Source organism: Nannospalax galili, unplaced genomic scaffold, assembly GCF_000622305.1.
Source record: "Nannospalax galili isolate Female #2095 unplaced genomic scaffold, S.galili_v1.0 scaffold186, whole genome shotgun sequence".
NCBI lineage: Eukaryota > Metazoa > Chordata > Mammalia > Rodentia > Spalacidae > Nannospalax > Nannospalax galili.
Window position 1 is genome coordinate 5,612,661 of NW_008358774.1, and position 14,584 is coordinate 5,627,244.

Here is a 14,584-nt window from a genome sequence, read left to right on the forward strand (position 1 = left end):
GCTCTTGCAGAGCACCCAAGTTCGCTCATTTCAGATGGTTCACAATGGCCTGTAACTCCAGCTCCATGGACCCAACACCATCCACATGGGTACCTACACTCACATATACACATACCTACACATGGGCATGTACATATACACAATTGAAAATAAAATAAAGCTTTATAAAAAATTAAGAAGTGAAAATATCCCTATTTGTTGATGATATTATCCTGTACATGAAACCCTAGAGATTCCACTAGAAAACTCTTAAAGCCAATAAACACTTTAAGTAAGACGGCAGGATACAAAATCAACATTAAAAAATCAGTAGCTTTTCTATATACCAATAATAAATGTGCTGAGAAAGAAATCAGGAGAACAATCTCATTCACAATAGCTTAAAAAAATATGTAGTGACAATTGCCTCTAATAGCCTGAATGCTGCATTTAAATGCAGAGTTTGTCATTTTGGATAAAAAAGTAATGTGTACTGTGTGCTATATTTAAGAACCTCAATCTGCCTTCTCTTTATTGGTTTTCACTGCATCTTATGCTATTTCCCTCTCTTTTTCTGTTTTTGTTTGTTTCTTGATAAAATGAGTATTTTTTTAGGATCCCAATTATCTCCATCTTCGCTCCTACCTCATGATAGGGTTATGTCTCAAAAAAGCATTGTAAGCAATAAACAAGCAAACAAACTTAGGAAGACACCAGATCAATGAAGTGCAGAATTATTATAGTGAAATGACTGTGTTACCATACTACAAATTCAGTGCAATCCTTATCAAATTCCCAAGAGCGTCCTTCACAGATATAGAAGGAAAGCTACTAAAATTCATATGGAAGTACAAAATAGCCCAAGCAGTCATGAGCAAAAGAGCGATACTGGAGGCCTCAAAATACTTGATTTCAGATTATACTACAAAGCCATATTATAAGAACAGTATGGCATCTGCATAAAAACTGACACATAGATCAATGGAACAAAATATAGGACCCAAAAATTAGACCCACATGGTTACAGACAGCTGACTATTTTTGTTTGTTTGGTTTTTGAGACAGGGTCTCCCTGTAGTCCCAACTGGCCTGGAACTCACTGTGTAGACCAGGCTGGCCTGAATCTCTCAAAGATCTACCTGCTTCTGCTTCCCAAGTGCTAGAATAAAGGCATGTACCTCCACATCCAACTTAGACAGTCTTTTTAAAATGAAGATACCAAAAAAAAAAATACTTTGGAAAAAAGACAGCCTCTCCAACAAATGGTTGTGGGAAAACTCAATCCCTATCTCTTACTTTATAAAAGAATCAATTCAAAGTGGATCAAAGAACTTAACGAAAGACCTGAAATTCTGAAACTGTTTGAAGAAAACTTGGAAAATGCTTTAAGATACAGCAGGGGGATCCAAGAGGAGTTGGGGAAGGTGAATATGATCAAAATTCATTCTATGCATGTATGAAATTCTCAAAGAATAAAAATTATATATGCAGAGACAAGAACTTTCTCAGAATGACTCTGATGGCCCAGGAAATAATATTAAGAATGGACAAATGAGATCACATTAAGTGAAAAACTTCTGTATGCCCCAGTCTGATAACTGTGACGAAAAGTATTTTCTGAGTTTTGGGAAAAAATGAAAAATAAAGAAAAAAGAAAAAAGAAAGCTTCTGCACAGTGAAGGAGATAATAGAAGAGACAGCCTACAAGACAGGAGGAAGTCTGCTAGCTGTGCATTTAACAGAGGAAAAAATATAAAATACCAAAAAACCCCTAAACAACCCTATCAATAAATGGGCCCATGAACTGAACTGACATTCTCAAAATAATGAAGTACAAATGGGCAAGAAATATATGACAAAATGTTCAACATCTTTAAACCATCAAAGAAGTGCAAATTAAAACTACATTGGGATCCCATTTTACCCCTGTCAGATTGGCTTTCATAAAGAAAACAAAGGAACGCTTGGTGGCAAGGATGAGGGGCAAAGGCAAGTCTCATACACTGCTGGTGGGAATGTAAATTAGGCTACTGTGGAAATCAGTATGAAAGTTCCTCAAAAACTACTATTCAACCCATTTATACCTTTCTGGGTATATACCCCAAAGGACTCTAAGGCAGCATCACAGAGATGCCTGTACATTCATGTCTATGGCAGCACTGTTCACATAGCTAAATTCTGGAATCAACCTAAATGTCTACCAGTAAATGAGTGGAAAAATACAATGTGTATAGATACAAAACGGACTTTTATTCAGCTATAAAGAATGAAATCATATCATTTGGTGGAAAATAGACAAAACTAGATATTATAATATCAAGTGAAATAAGCCAAACTCAGATGACAAATATCATATTTTCTCTTGTTTATGGATCCTAGATTTTTATAGATATATAAAACCATTTATGTATATATGTGGCTAAAATTCCTTCTGGGAGACATAAACAATGTCTGCCCCTTCTTCCCTTGGTCCCAACAACAAACCGAGGTCTGATTTCACCAAACTGCAGTCTGGGAAAACAGTGAGTTTATTGGGCATACTTACAGAGCAATGGACAAGAGTTTACTTGCAGAAGGTGTGGGTGCCACACTGGAAAGTCTTCATCCAAGCATGGATAGTGATTTCTCCACAAAATGGGAGAGAGAGAGAGAGAGAGAGAGAGAGAGAGAGAGAGAGAGAGAGAGACTCCCCTCATACAACTAGGGCTGACTGGTTGGTTGAGAGGGCCCTGTGACTCCCTGCTCCCTCTTTGCAGAGCCTGACAATCAACAAGCTTAGCTGTGATGATCCTAGGCAGGCAGACACAACAAGCCTGGGGAGATGGCATCTGTTTCTGCTTTTTTATTTCCTGCACAGAGTTAGAATTCTGAGAGCTGGAGAAGCGGCTCAGCAGTTAAGAGTACTTGTTACTCTTCCAGAAGACACAAGTTTGAGTCCCAGCACTTATATCAGGTAGCTTCAGGGGATCTGACTCCCTCTTTTGGCATCTGTGAACACCTGCACACAAATGGCATATACACACAGACACATATACATAAATAAGAATAAAAACAAATCTTTAATAATAAAAGAATTAGAGATCTGTTTTTACCTTGACTATACATCATTCATATTAATAACACTGCACTGAAAAATAACTGAGATATATAACAATCTATATTCTTTCTGAACAATCTGTGTCCCTAAAAAGTTCTAGTCACAGAGAATTCCCAGAGTTGAATAATACATTTCATTGACTTCAATGCATGTGATTTAAAATTTTTAAGCATCCTTAAAATTAAATTTCATTTTATAATAATTGGCACGTTTTTGTGGTTTGAATATGAATATCGCACATAAGTTCTTGTGTTTGAAAACTTGTTCTCCAGCTGCTAGTGCTATTTTGGAGGTTGAGAAACCTTTAAAAGATAGAGCCTCTCTGGAGGAGGTGGGATGTTGAGAGTGTGGCTTCAGGTTTGCCTTGTACTACCCTGTCAGCTCTCTGCTTCCTGGTTCCAGATGCAACGTAACCATCCACCTCATACGCCTGCTGGCATGTGTTCCCTGTCATGATAGACTGTTGGCATGTGTTCCCTGTCATGATAGACTGTTGGCATGTGTTCCCTGTCATGATAGACTGTATCCTTCTTAAATTTTGAGTCAAAATAAATGCAACCCTAAGTTGCTTTTCAGGTTTTTGGTTACAGCAATGAAAAAAATAACCAATTCATATGGCAATGATTAATTAGAGTCATTTCTCTTTTGTTAGGGGCACATTACATAATGGTGAAACACAGAATCAGTGGTATTTGACATTAGATATATGATCACATACTAAACATAACAGAGCTGCTTAGCAGTTTACATTACAAAGTATTTTATAAATGATGCTTCTGTTTTTAAAAAGTCTCTAGACTAGATTTTTCTCAGTCAGTGCTTTGTAATATTTTAGGGGTTTTCAGCACTTTAATAATTGTTATCTGGGAAGCATCAATCCCTGCTAGGACTGTGTATACACTCATAATTCCCACACGTTTTCACAAACTTCATGCAGCCGTGGTTCTTTTTTCATTATTGTGGGGTGTGGGGGAGAGATAGATGGCATGTGCCACAACACATATGTGGAGGAAAGAGGACAACTTTGTAGCATCAGTTCTCTCCTTCTGCCTTTACATGAGTTCCAGGGATCAAATTCAGATTGTCAGATTTATACATCAAGTATCTTTACACATGGAGACATTTTGTTGGCCCACAATGATGATTTTTCATAAGTTCCTAGAATAGTTTCAGTATGTTAGAAGGATTTGATGACTGTACAGATGACCGGGAATTGTGCCTACAAAGATTTAATGAGATTACAGTGCATAATCAGAACTGACATTGCCTTCATAGACCAAACTCTGATCTACAGAATACTTGCACTTGAATCAGACTGAATCTAATAAAAGGCAGATTCCTGGACCCCACATTAGATACAATGAATTGAAATCTCTATGGTTTTGGCCTCTGAATTTTAAAGCTCTCTCTCCTTAACATTCCAATGGTGATATACAGATAACAGTACCAGCATTTACTGGGAACTTGTTATCAATGCAGAATCTTGGGCCTCACTCCAGAACTTCTACATCAAAATCTGCATTGTAGTAAGATCCCAGAAAGATCCCAGATGCTTCACATACACACTGAGTTTTCAGAAGCTCAGATCCAACACTTTACTGTACAACTCAGGGAGAAGGTTATTACAAGTAAGCAACATATCTTCCTATTCTACAATTTACCAACAAAATTTACTGCTTCAAAGTTTGTCTTTAAAGTAAATATTTGGGGGCCAGGGAGGGCTGAACAAATGGCTCAGTGGTTAAGAGTGCTTGCTGCTCTTTCAAAGGACCCAGGTTCGGTTTGAAACACTCACTGCAGGAGACTCATCCACCAGCACACTCAGCATATACTGATATAGACATGCATGTATGTAAGTGAAAAGTAAAAATAAATCTTTTAAAAAAACTTTTTATGTTAAAGAAAGAAAAACAGGTTGACTTTCTTTCTTAAGACAGATTTTTTTTTTTTTTTTTGGTCTTTTTGAGAAGGGGTCTCCCTGTAGCCCCAGCTGGCCTGAAACTTGCTCTATAGACCAGGCTGGCCTTGAACTCACAGAAATCCGCCTGCCTCCTGCCTCCTGAGTGCTAGGACTAAAGGCGTGTGCCCCCACACCCAGCTTTTAAGACAGATTTTTGCTAAAAGCAAACAAAAGAGTACTGGAAATCCCTTAGAAGGGAATCCCTCTGCCTCAAAGTCTTCCTTCTCTCAGAATATTAAAAGGAGATTTCAAGACTGGAAACCTCTCTGATTAACTTAAGAGATACAGTGTTTCTATGAATTTATTGACAGATCTTTTATCTTTGCCATTATATGGTCTCAATTATCTTTCTCTTTCCACCATTTACTATGAATTAAAGTTGTATATTGTAGTACATTGCCCTTTCTTTTATCAAAGCTACTGCAAATATCCTTGGGCAGAAAAAAGGTAACTAAGAAATGCTTGAAAAAGAGAAGAGGAGCAAGCCCAGTTCCAGTATTCTCTCTGTGCTGTTTTCTCTTGGGTCCAAAAGTCTTGTTCTGTGTTCATGATTTCTGTTTTTTATTTTTAATTTATTGCTTTGATTAAGCTCTTGTTGGTTTGAGGGGAAGTTATTTGTTTCTTTCATTTTGCTTTTGTTTTTACTCCTGGAAAGGCACATTGAACTTGCAAGGTAACTTTGCTAAGCTCTAGTGATTAAGAATTTGATTTTGCTCTATATCTGAAAAGACAAACTGATCTCTAACCATTTGCATGATCTATAACTAGAACCTGTAAGAAAACTACAAAAACAACCATATTTATGCACATCAAGACTATGGCAAAACCATGTGAGCTACAAGGTAGAAATAACAAGCTTGAGCCGGTGCCACCGGAATGTGCTTGTGATATAAACACCCAGAAGAAAGGCCCTCCAAACAGCCCAGTTCACAGCAAACAGCACTTAACCCGATCACATGCAAGTGGCACAGAGTGTTTTCTCAGGGACAAGTGCTGACAAGAAGCTGGCCTGTCTCAAGTCGCCTTTTTCTCACCTTTCCCCTTTGGGGTTTTAGTGTAAGATCAACTATCGACTCTGAGCTGATAATATAATTAATCTGTTAACTGTCAAACTAACCACAGCTATACTTCCAAGCTTTTCCAGGTCATTCAGATCAGGCTCCTGTTTTTTATAAAAGAATGTCTATTCTGTTGTTTCTGTCATCATAATGATGACAGATCATAATAGCAATGACAGCTGTGCATTCTGCACAGACACTGTACAGTTCACCCATTTGTCACGTGAGGCTGGAATTGGAGCCTCACCAATGCAATGGAGCATGCTGGTCATCTCTTTATTTTGTCTGTAAGCTGTGCTCTGCCTGCCTTGAACAGCCTGATTCTTGGTCTTGGCTGGCACCTCTATCATTTTCTCTGTCATGAACGTTCCTTCACTGATTTTGTAGGTGTGGTCTCTGCTTGCCATTTACCTATCAAGCTTCTTTCCATACTAAGACTCTGCTTTATTTTCTTCAACATCATTTGGCATTTTGCTTTTAAGTTTGAACACTGTCTTTCTTCACGAGAACACTTGCTTTAAAATTACAGGAAAGATCTTGTATGTATTGTTGCCAACAGTATCCTCGGAAGAGAACTTGAAGGCTTTCATTAAATATTTACTGAATAAAAGAATGATCCTTGATAGCCACAGGAATTAACTATTACTATATATATATATATATATCTAATATTTTGGGGCTGGAGAGATGGCTCAGCAGTTAAGCAGTTACTCTTGCAGAGGACCTGGGTTTGGCTCCTAGCACACATATGGCAGCTCACAACTGCCTGAACTCCGCTTCCATGTGATGAGATGCCATCCTCTGGCTTCTGTGGACATCAGGCATGCACATGGTACGCATACATACATACTACATACATACATACATACATACATACATACATACAGGAAAAACACTCATACATATAAAAAACAAATCTAATATGCCAAGTATTTTTAATAATTTGCAAATTTAAAGCTGTACCTAAGGCAAAATAATTAGTTTAAAATTAAAATTTGGGAACAGATCTCACATACTCTCTCATAGCTGGATGCTATCTTTGAAATTGTAGCTATGCGTGTCTCAATTTGAAAACCCAGAGAAGTCAGGAAACTAATAAATGGTCATGGGGGGTGTTCCTGGGAGGGGTAGTAGAATGCAATGATGCAAAAGGGGAAAGGGGAATAATAAAGTAGTTAGGATTAAATGGGTGGGAAATGGGAAGACAGGGCTGAGGGGAGTATGGGGAGGGACAACCAACACAAAAGGTCTTTAGAAAAAGCGATATGGAAACCCACCACTGTAGAAGCTTCTTAAAGTATCTACATATACATTGTAAGCAGAGATTAAAGAGAGTTACTTTATAAGAGGAAAACACTGTTCCTACTAGACACCATAGGCTAACCATTGACTAGGGATCCCATAGACCCTCAAACAATAATGGTCATTGCACCTGCTTTTGGATGTCCACCCAAAACTTTATGGCAAGACCCTATTGCCGAAGATACTATACACATGAGCTGTAGAATAAGCCAGGAAAAATCAAGCTGGTGCTGACTTCAGAGTTTCATCTCTACTTAGCTTTCATAATTCTACAAGAAGAAAAAAAATATTCATCAACCTTACCCAGCTGTAAATCCTGTGAACTGCAACTGGCTTTACAAGATATGCCCACCAGTATAATAGTGGCATGAATATTATGGGAGTAACCAACCACTTTCTAATTAGATTTAAGGTCAACTTCATGGGATGGAGCCATACCTGACACTGATATCAGGCCTAGGAACCTGAGGCTAGACAGGTCACAGGGCAGTGGGGAGAGTCTATTACTAGTTTTCTGTGAAATAGTCATAGTATTAAACTGACCACAGTGACTTGTTGTCATACCCATAGATTAATGCATCTCTCAACTCTCACTAGAGAAGCTCCCTATGCAGCAGATGCTAATTAACACAGAAACTCATAGCTGGCCAATGCACAGAGAACAAGAGACTGCAGAGTGCTTATCCCTGAACAAGGACGCCTATTCTGCCTCCCAAGACTCAGGGATAATTGCAGAGGAGGAGGTAAAAAGATTGTAAGAGTCAGAGGGGATGGATGACCACAAGGAAATAGTTTTTCAGACAGCTGGTCAGTTACCTATATGAACTCACAGCATTAGTGACAGCATGCACAAGTCCCATATGACCTCAACCAGACAAAATACCAGCATAAACATGAGGAAATCTGTAAGAAACCCTAACCCTACCTGAAGAACTATAGGCAACTAATGGCTGCTGGGAGGGGAAAAGTTGGTCTCTTTTAAGGATGTAGTAGGTTAACTAGGCTCCAGTGGATGGACTTACACTGAAGGACATTTGGGGACACAAATTAGACTCTATAAGTCTTATTATATACAGAACAGAGTACATTAAATTGGGCAGGGAGTAATAAGGGAAGGTACGGATAAGAGAGGGGAGCTAAATACCATCAAAATACATTCTACAAAAATTCAATAATTTTTAAACAAATCAATAAAACACTTGGGAGGCAGAGGCAGGCAGATCTCTATGAGTTCAAGGCCAGCCTGGTCTACATAGTGAGTTCCATGCCAGCTGGAGCTACAGGGAGATGCTGTTTCAAAAAGACTAAAAAAAAATTAATAAAAATAAAAATAAAACTTTGTCATTGATTTAAAATTCCCATGTTAGATGTATTTATATAAGAACAGGTTTGCTTGTCCTGTTGTTTCTTTTTATCTATTCCTTATGAGAAAAATAGAAATATGTAGGCTCCTGTCATTAAAATACAGCTTTGAGGTTTCCTTGCAAGCCAAGCCAGGAGGACTGCGCTGCATTAGGAATGTTAGTGATGCTCCTGTTCATGCAAAATATTCATAAGACTGTCAAATGAATGAATTTTCAGATGATAGTGTGGATTTCTAAGCAAATGGGTTTTCAAAGGGAATTTAAAAAGCATTCTTACATTGCAGGCACTTACTTTATTTCCCTTGTGCCCTTTACAGATGTATCTATTTCCAAATTTAAATAATACTTATTTAATTCCAAAACAAATCTACTCACTCCACAACCTGTCAGGCTAGGGAGCATGTCTGTCAGCTATTATGAATCACTGTAGCAGCATTTTAGACTGTGTAGATGTAACAGAGTCTCCAAGAAAGAAAGGAGCTTTGTTAGGACAAGATTCTGTATCCGTTACCTACCCTTGACCCATCAAGGAACCAGAATCTCTAATTTTATTATTGATGTCGTCCAAAAATCTACAAATGTCAGTAACTGAAAGTGTTCTATGTCTTGATAACTTCCAGAAATCAAAACAGAAATAACCTGTTGAAAGGGCTAGTGAAATGGTTTAGTGGGTAACAGCACTTACTGGGCTGCCTGACAACCTGAGTTAGGTCCCTGGAACTGACACAATGACAGAAAGGGAGAGCCAGCTCCACAAAGTTGCCTTCTGATCTCCACATGGACACCATGGCACATATTCCCCACTACACATACATCATACATGTACACACAAATAATAATAATAATATTTAAATATTCTGTTGATGCTGAATCTACACCGTAATGTTTCCTCTGCTCAGTCCAGTCATATCCTCCAAGCTCAAGAATATGCATTAGATTTTTTGGTAAGCTACCAGATGTTCCTTACAAAACAATTGATGAAGAGTTTGCTCAGTCTGGAAAGGCAGTCTAGGTGGTGGTGATGATGAGCTCAGACTCTGGAATCAGAGATATTTATGGCTGACTGCGGCCCTCCCAACAACTTGCTGTGGACCTTAAGCAAGTCACTTGCTCTTTTAGAGCATCTGTCCTCCACATAAGGAAAATAGCTCCCTCATGGGGTGGGAATTGCTCGCACCAAGGTACATGAAGCTACAGCACAGAGCCACATACTCACGCCAGTTTCTTGTGGTCAGTATTTTCCTAACTTGTAACTAATCATTTAGTCTTATAATAACATGCTAAATCTGTGTGTCATTATATGTATACATATACTTAACAAATTCTCATTTATGGGCTTCCAGGCAACTGTTACTACCAACAGAAAGATTAATACTGATGTCATTTGGATCATCTCTGAGCATGCTGTTAGTCCTGTTGTTCTTCTCCTCTTCTAGTGTTTTGTCTTCTAATCTTTATTTTGTCTCTCCATTTTAATCCTTTCTCCCCCACCCCCAGCACTTGGAAATGAATCTAGATCTTCCCACATGCTAGGCAACTTCTTTATCTACTGAACTAAATCTTTTTTTTTTTTTTTTTCTCCATTTTAATCCTTTCTCCCCCCCCCCCAGCACTTTGAAATGAATCTAAATCTTTCCCCATGCTAGGCAACTTCTTTATCTACTGAACTAAATCTTTTTTTTTTTTTTTTTTAAGTTTTGAAGTAGAGACGCACTAAGTTGCCCAGTTTGGTATTAAATTCACTCTGCAATGCAGGCCAGCCTTGAGTCACTTGTGAGCCTCCCATCCTAGCCTCCTGAGTAGCTGAAATTACAGGACTAAGTCATCATATGAGGCTCATTTTTTGTCTTTGATTATTCATTTTATGAACTATTATGTAGGAATTCTATGCTACCATGGAAAGTTTTGAACCCTGAATACATGCTCAGCATAGTAGTGATAATCAGTACCTTCTCTGGGACCTCTCTGTCTTCCTACTGGGATATCTGTACCAGTCTCTGCATCCTCTCTAAAGTGTAAATGTGGTTTTACATACATTAGAGTAATAGAAAGTGAATATTTGTAGAATGAGATTTCTTTTGGTAGTATTAAATAATCATAGATTGAAATTATCAGGCTGCAAATTTCAGAGCTGGAATTTTCTTTGTTTCTGTTTTGTTTTGTTTTGTTTACTTGTTGCTTTGGTTCTTTGTTTTGATCTCTGAACTTACTTTCAGGCTCACTACTTTCTGGTCTAGAAACAGATTTAGTCATACTGAACTTAGTTTATTGTCATTTTTTCTCCAGAAAAGCAGATTTTCTGTGCTTAACTACCTCCTTTTTATCTAGGACTCTAGTTACATACAAGGGGTTTGGGGATGTTCATGGCATCTAGAAAGGTGTAGAGTGTGGTGGGTATCTTGATACTATTTCCCAGAACAAGTCTGATGGATACTGCCACTACCTTAGCCAGCATGACCCCATGATCTTCGCACAGTTGCCATTGCATACTACTTACTTTTGCAATGTAGTGACAGAACACCTGACAGAATAATTTAATGAAAAGGAAAATTTATTTTGGCTCACAGTTTCAGAGAGTTGCAGTCCATCAGGATGGGGATGGCAGAATGGAGTAATTCAGTCTGGGGCAGTGGGAATGTTCAAAGACACCTGCTTAGATGGTAGCAGATCAGGAAGCAAAGGGAGTGGGCTAGAACTAGGTACAGTGATTTATTTTTTTATAACCATGTCTCATTCTTTAAAGGCTCTGCAGACTTCAGAATAATGCCCAGAATGGAGACTGAGTGTTCAAACTATGGACCCATGAGAAAGATTTCAAATTTAAACCTCAGCACACTGAAAGCTCCTTCTAGGAGTTAGCCTAAGAATCCCACCACACTTGTTCTATTCTTGTATATTTAGGTCAGTATATGATTTTTACAACAAGCTATTCTGCTCAAAATTTTACTTCCTGGGAATCTCTTTTCCATTTTCTTTCCACAGCCTACCCTAAATGAAGCTCTATTTCTACATGGTTCTTTGGGTCAGTTCCAGCATGTGATGGGGATCAATCTATAAAGCAGACTAGGGACTGTCTCTTCCCAGCCAGTTAGTCATTAGAACTGTCCATGAGGCTGTAGGGGTGAACCGAAGGATAAATAAAGTGAAGGCATAATGGAGACGTGAATGATCTTTCAGGAAAGGTACTTCTGTCTTCAGGACATGTGAAGTCTTATTTCACCAAAACTCATTTGCTTAATTATGGAATAGAGGGCTTCCCTAACTTTATGATCAAACAGATCATAAAGAGCAGAATTCATGATGAACAGCTATTTTTCATAAGAAATTATTACTTGAAAATTTATTTGTTCCATAAAAGATTGTTCTGATGCTAGTTTCCATGCATGAAGAAAGATGAAAATGCAGATTGAGATATAGTGAAGTGAGCTAGACTTCCATCCCAAATAGCATGAGTGAGGGACAAAAAGCCAGCACACAGGTGTATTACTGAGGTCATTGTTGTAAACAACAGTGGATCTTGAGAGTTTAAAAAAAAAGCCTTTAATAAATAGGAATTTTCTAGAACTATCATCTACACTTTGATTTTCAAAAACCTGGCCTGGCATTCTCAGGCAGGTCTTGATATTCTATGAGATGTGAGTAACTTCCCAGAACATCAGTGTCAGATAAGGCCTTGCTGTGATGTGATGGATTAGAACAAAAAGATCACTTCATAATCACATCTGAAACTGATGAAAAATGACACGTTGTCCAAATCGAAAAAATGACTAAGCATCTCCCCAGTTTGGGTAATGTGATGCTCTATCAAGTCCAGACTGAGATTTTCTTTATTCTTCCCAGTCTCCAAAAACTTAAAACACACAATCATAATTACTCTCACTCTCTGACAGCAAATATGATCCTAAGAGAAGCCTCGCTATCTTGAACATTTCTCAAAATCCTCAACCCAGTTAAAATTTGTCTTTTCTAACACTGTCTTACAAAAACATTCCTCAGTTCCCCCTGGGGTTCATCTAGCCTCATTACAGTGAACATTAAACCCAACCTGTTCAACTACAGGTGAACTCATAATGGTATGTGACTATAGGGCAAAGGCCACTATTTTTCCTGTGCATTATGGGAAGCTCTCAGAGCATCTCAGAATTGTCTATCAAAAGATGAGAAGCAGATGCAGCATTTATCCATCTCCTCCTCCCCATCAACTGGTAAAAGGCTCCCCTTTGGAGTTGTTCTAATTTCGTTTTTGTTACTGTAATTTAAAAAAAAAAAAACCCTTACAAAAAGGCAATTTAAAGGAGGAAGAGTTTATTTTAGCACAAATTCCAGGTTACAGTCCATTACTGTAGGAATGTCAAGGCAGCAGGATCTTGTAACAGCTAGGCACATCACAACCACAATCAAAAGCAGAGAGAAATGAATGTGCAAGTGCTTGCTAGTTCTCAGCTTGATCTCTATACTTACACAGTACAGGATCTCTGAGTATGGAATGGTGCTGCCCATAGTGGGCCCGGTCTTCCTACATCAATGAACAGTCAAGATAATCCCCCACAGATATGTGTGCATAGGCCAACATATCTAGATAATCCCTCATTGAGACTCTCTTCCCAGATGATTCTACATTGTGTGATGTTGAACGTCAGACCTAACCTTCACAGGGATACTCCCTCACACACACAATGTGCAAGGACTCAAATCAGGCAAGTTCTTACCAGCTGCCTTAGTGACAAGCCAAAAATGGACGGAATCCCAGCTGTATCGCAAATTAGCAGAGCATCCCCTTCTGTAGTTTTTATGGACAGCTTGTCACAGCATTCTGATCTTCCATGCACACCTCATCAAGATAGAATTTTTTGACAAAAAGAGACAGCTGGTCAAGTTGCTTGCCCTCTAGCTTGGTCCAGCAGGAAAGCCTTTTCTTGGTCTGGGCTTTGTTCAAAGTAGTCAGGTTTTTTTGTTTTTGGGGTTTCTTTTTTTTTTTTAGGTTATCACTGCAGTAAGTTGCCTGCAAAATCTAAGCAAGCTAAACACGTGTTTAAGGATAGACAGGGTTCAATAACTCATTCTTCACTTTAATCTAGGTATCTAATTTTTCTGCCCTAGAATCCAAAATGTTTACTGAGGCATCAGACACCTGCACTTTCACTCTGAAGTGGGACTTCTTAGTCTTTTTCCACTTGCAACCCCTTTTGTCCAAGAAATTTTTATATGACCCAGGTATATAAATATATTTAAAATGTATATAAATCAAATATTTACTAATCATAAATCATAAATTTATTTTAAAATAATTTATTGGTATACATACAATTTTATCATTTATTAAAGACAAAAGAAATTTTGCGTGCTGATGTGACAGGTATGCTTTATTAGTTTTACACAAATAATTAAATCATGGCTGAATATTTGCTACTATAAGATGTGGAGCATCTTCAATGTTTTTCAGAGTTGAATGATATTTTGATTTTATAGTTGTCAGTTCCCAGATTGCTACTTCACATAAAGATGGGGTACAAAGTGACAGAAGGCTGTTTGGGGCCATTTCAGAAATTATTAGAAATTCTTTTCTAATCACAAACCAAAATTCACTTAATAACTCTCTACGAAATTCATGTTAGCAACTTAAACAGCAATTTTTAAAGTCCAACATTCTAACACAATACAGTACAAATATATACTGGTTTGATATTGACATGCTAAGGAATGATGGGAAGAAAATATGAAAATTCTGTTTTCCATAATTAATACATCATGTTTTCATAAGAGCAGAAAACTCTGTATGTGCAATAAAAATGCAGCAATTCATACTCTGCAGAGGCCTCAAATC

The 14,584-nt window shown here is 38.0% G+C and overlaps 1 non-coding gene across 1 annotated transcript; it reads left to right on the forward strand.

The window, feature by feature from the left end:
• The first annotated feature begins 1,538 nt into the window (after positions 1-1,538).
• On the forward strand, positions 1,539-1,606 carry LOC115068268. Its single transcript, XR_003847625.1, has one exon. It is a non-coding gene; the product is annotated as a small nucleolar RNA SNORD31 (small nucleolar RNA).
• Positions 1,607-14,584: the final 12,978 nt, after the last annotated feature.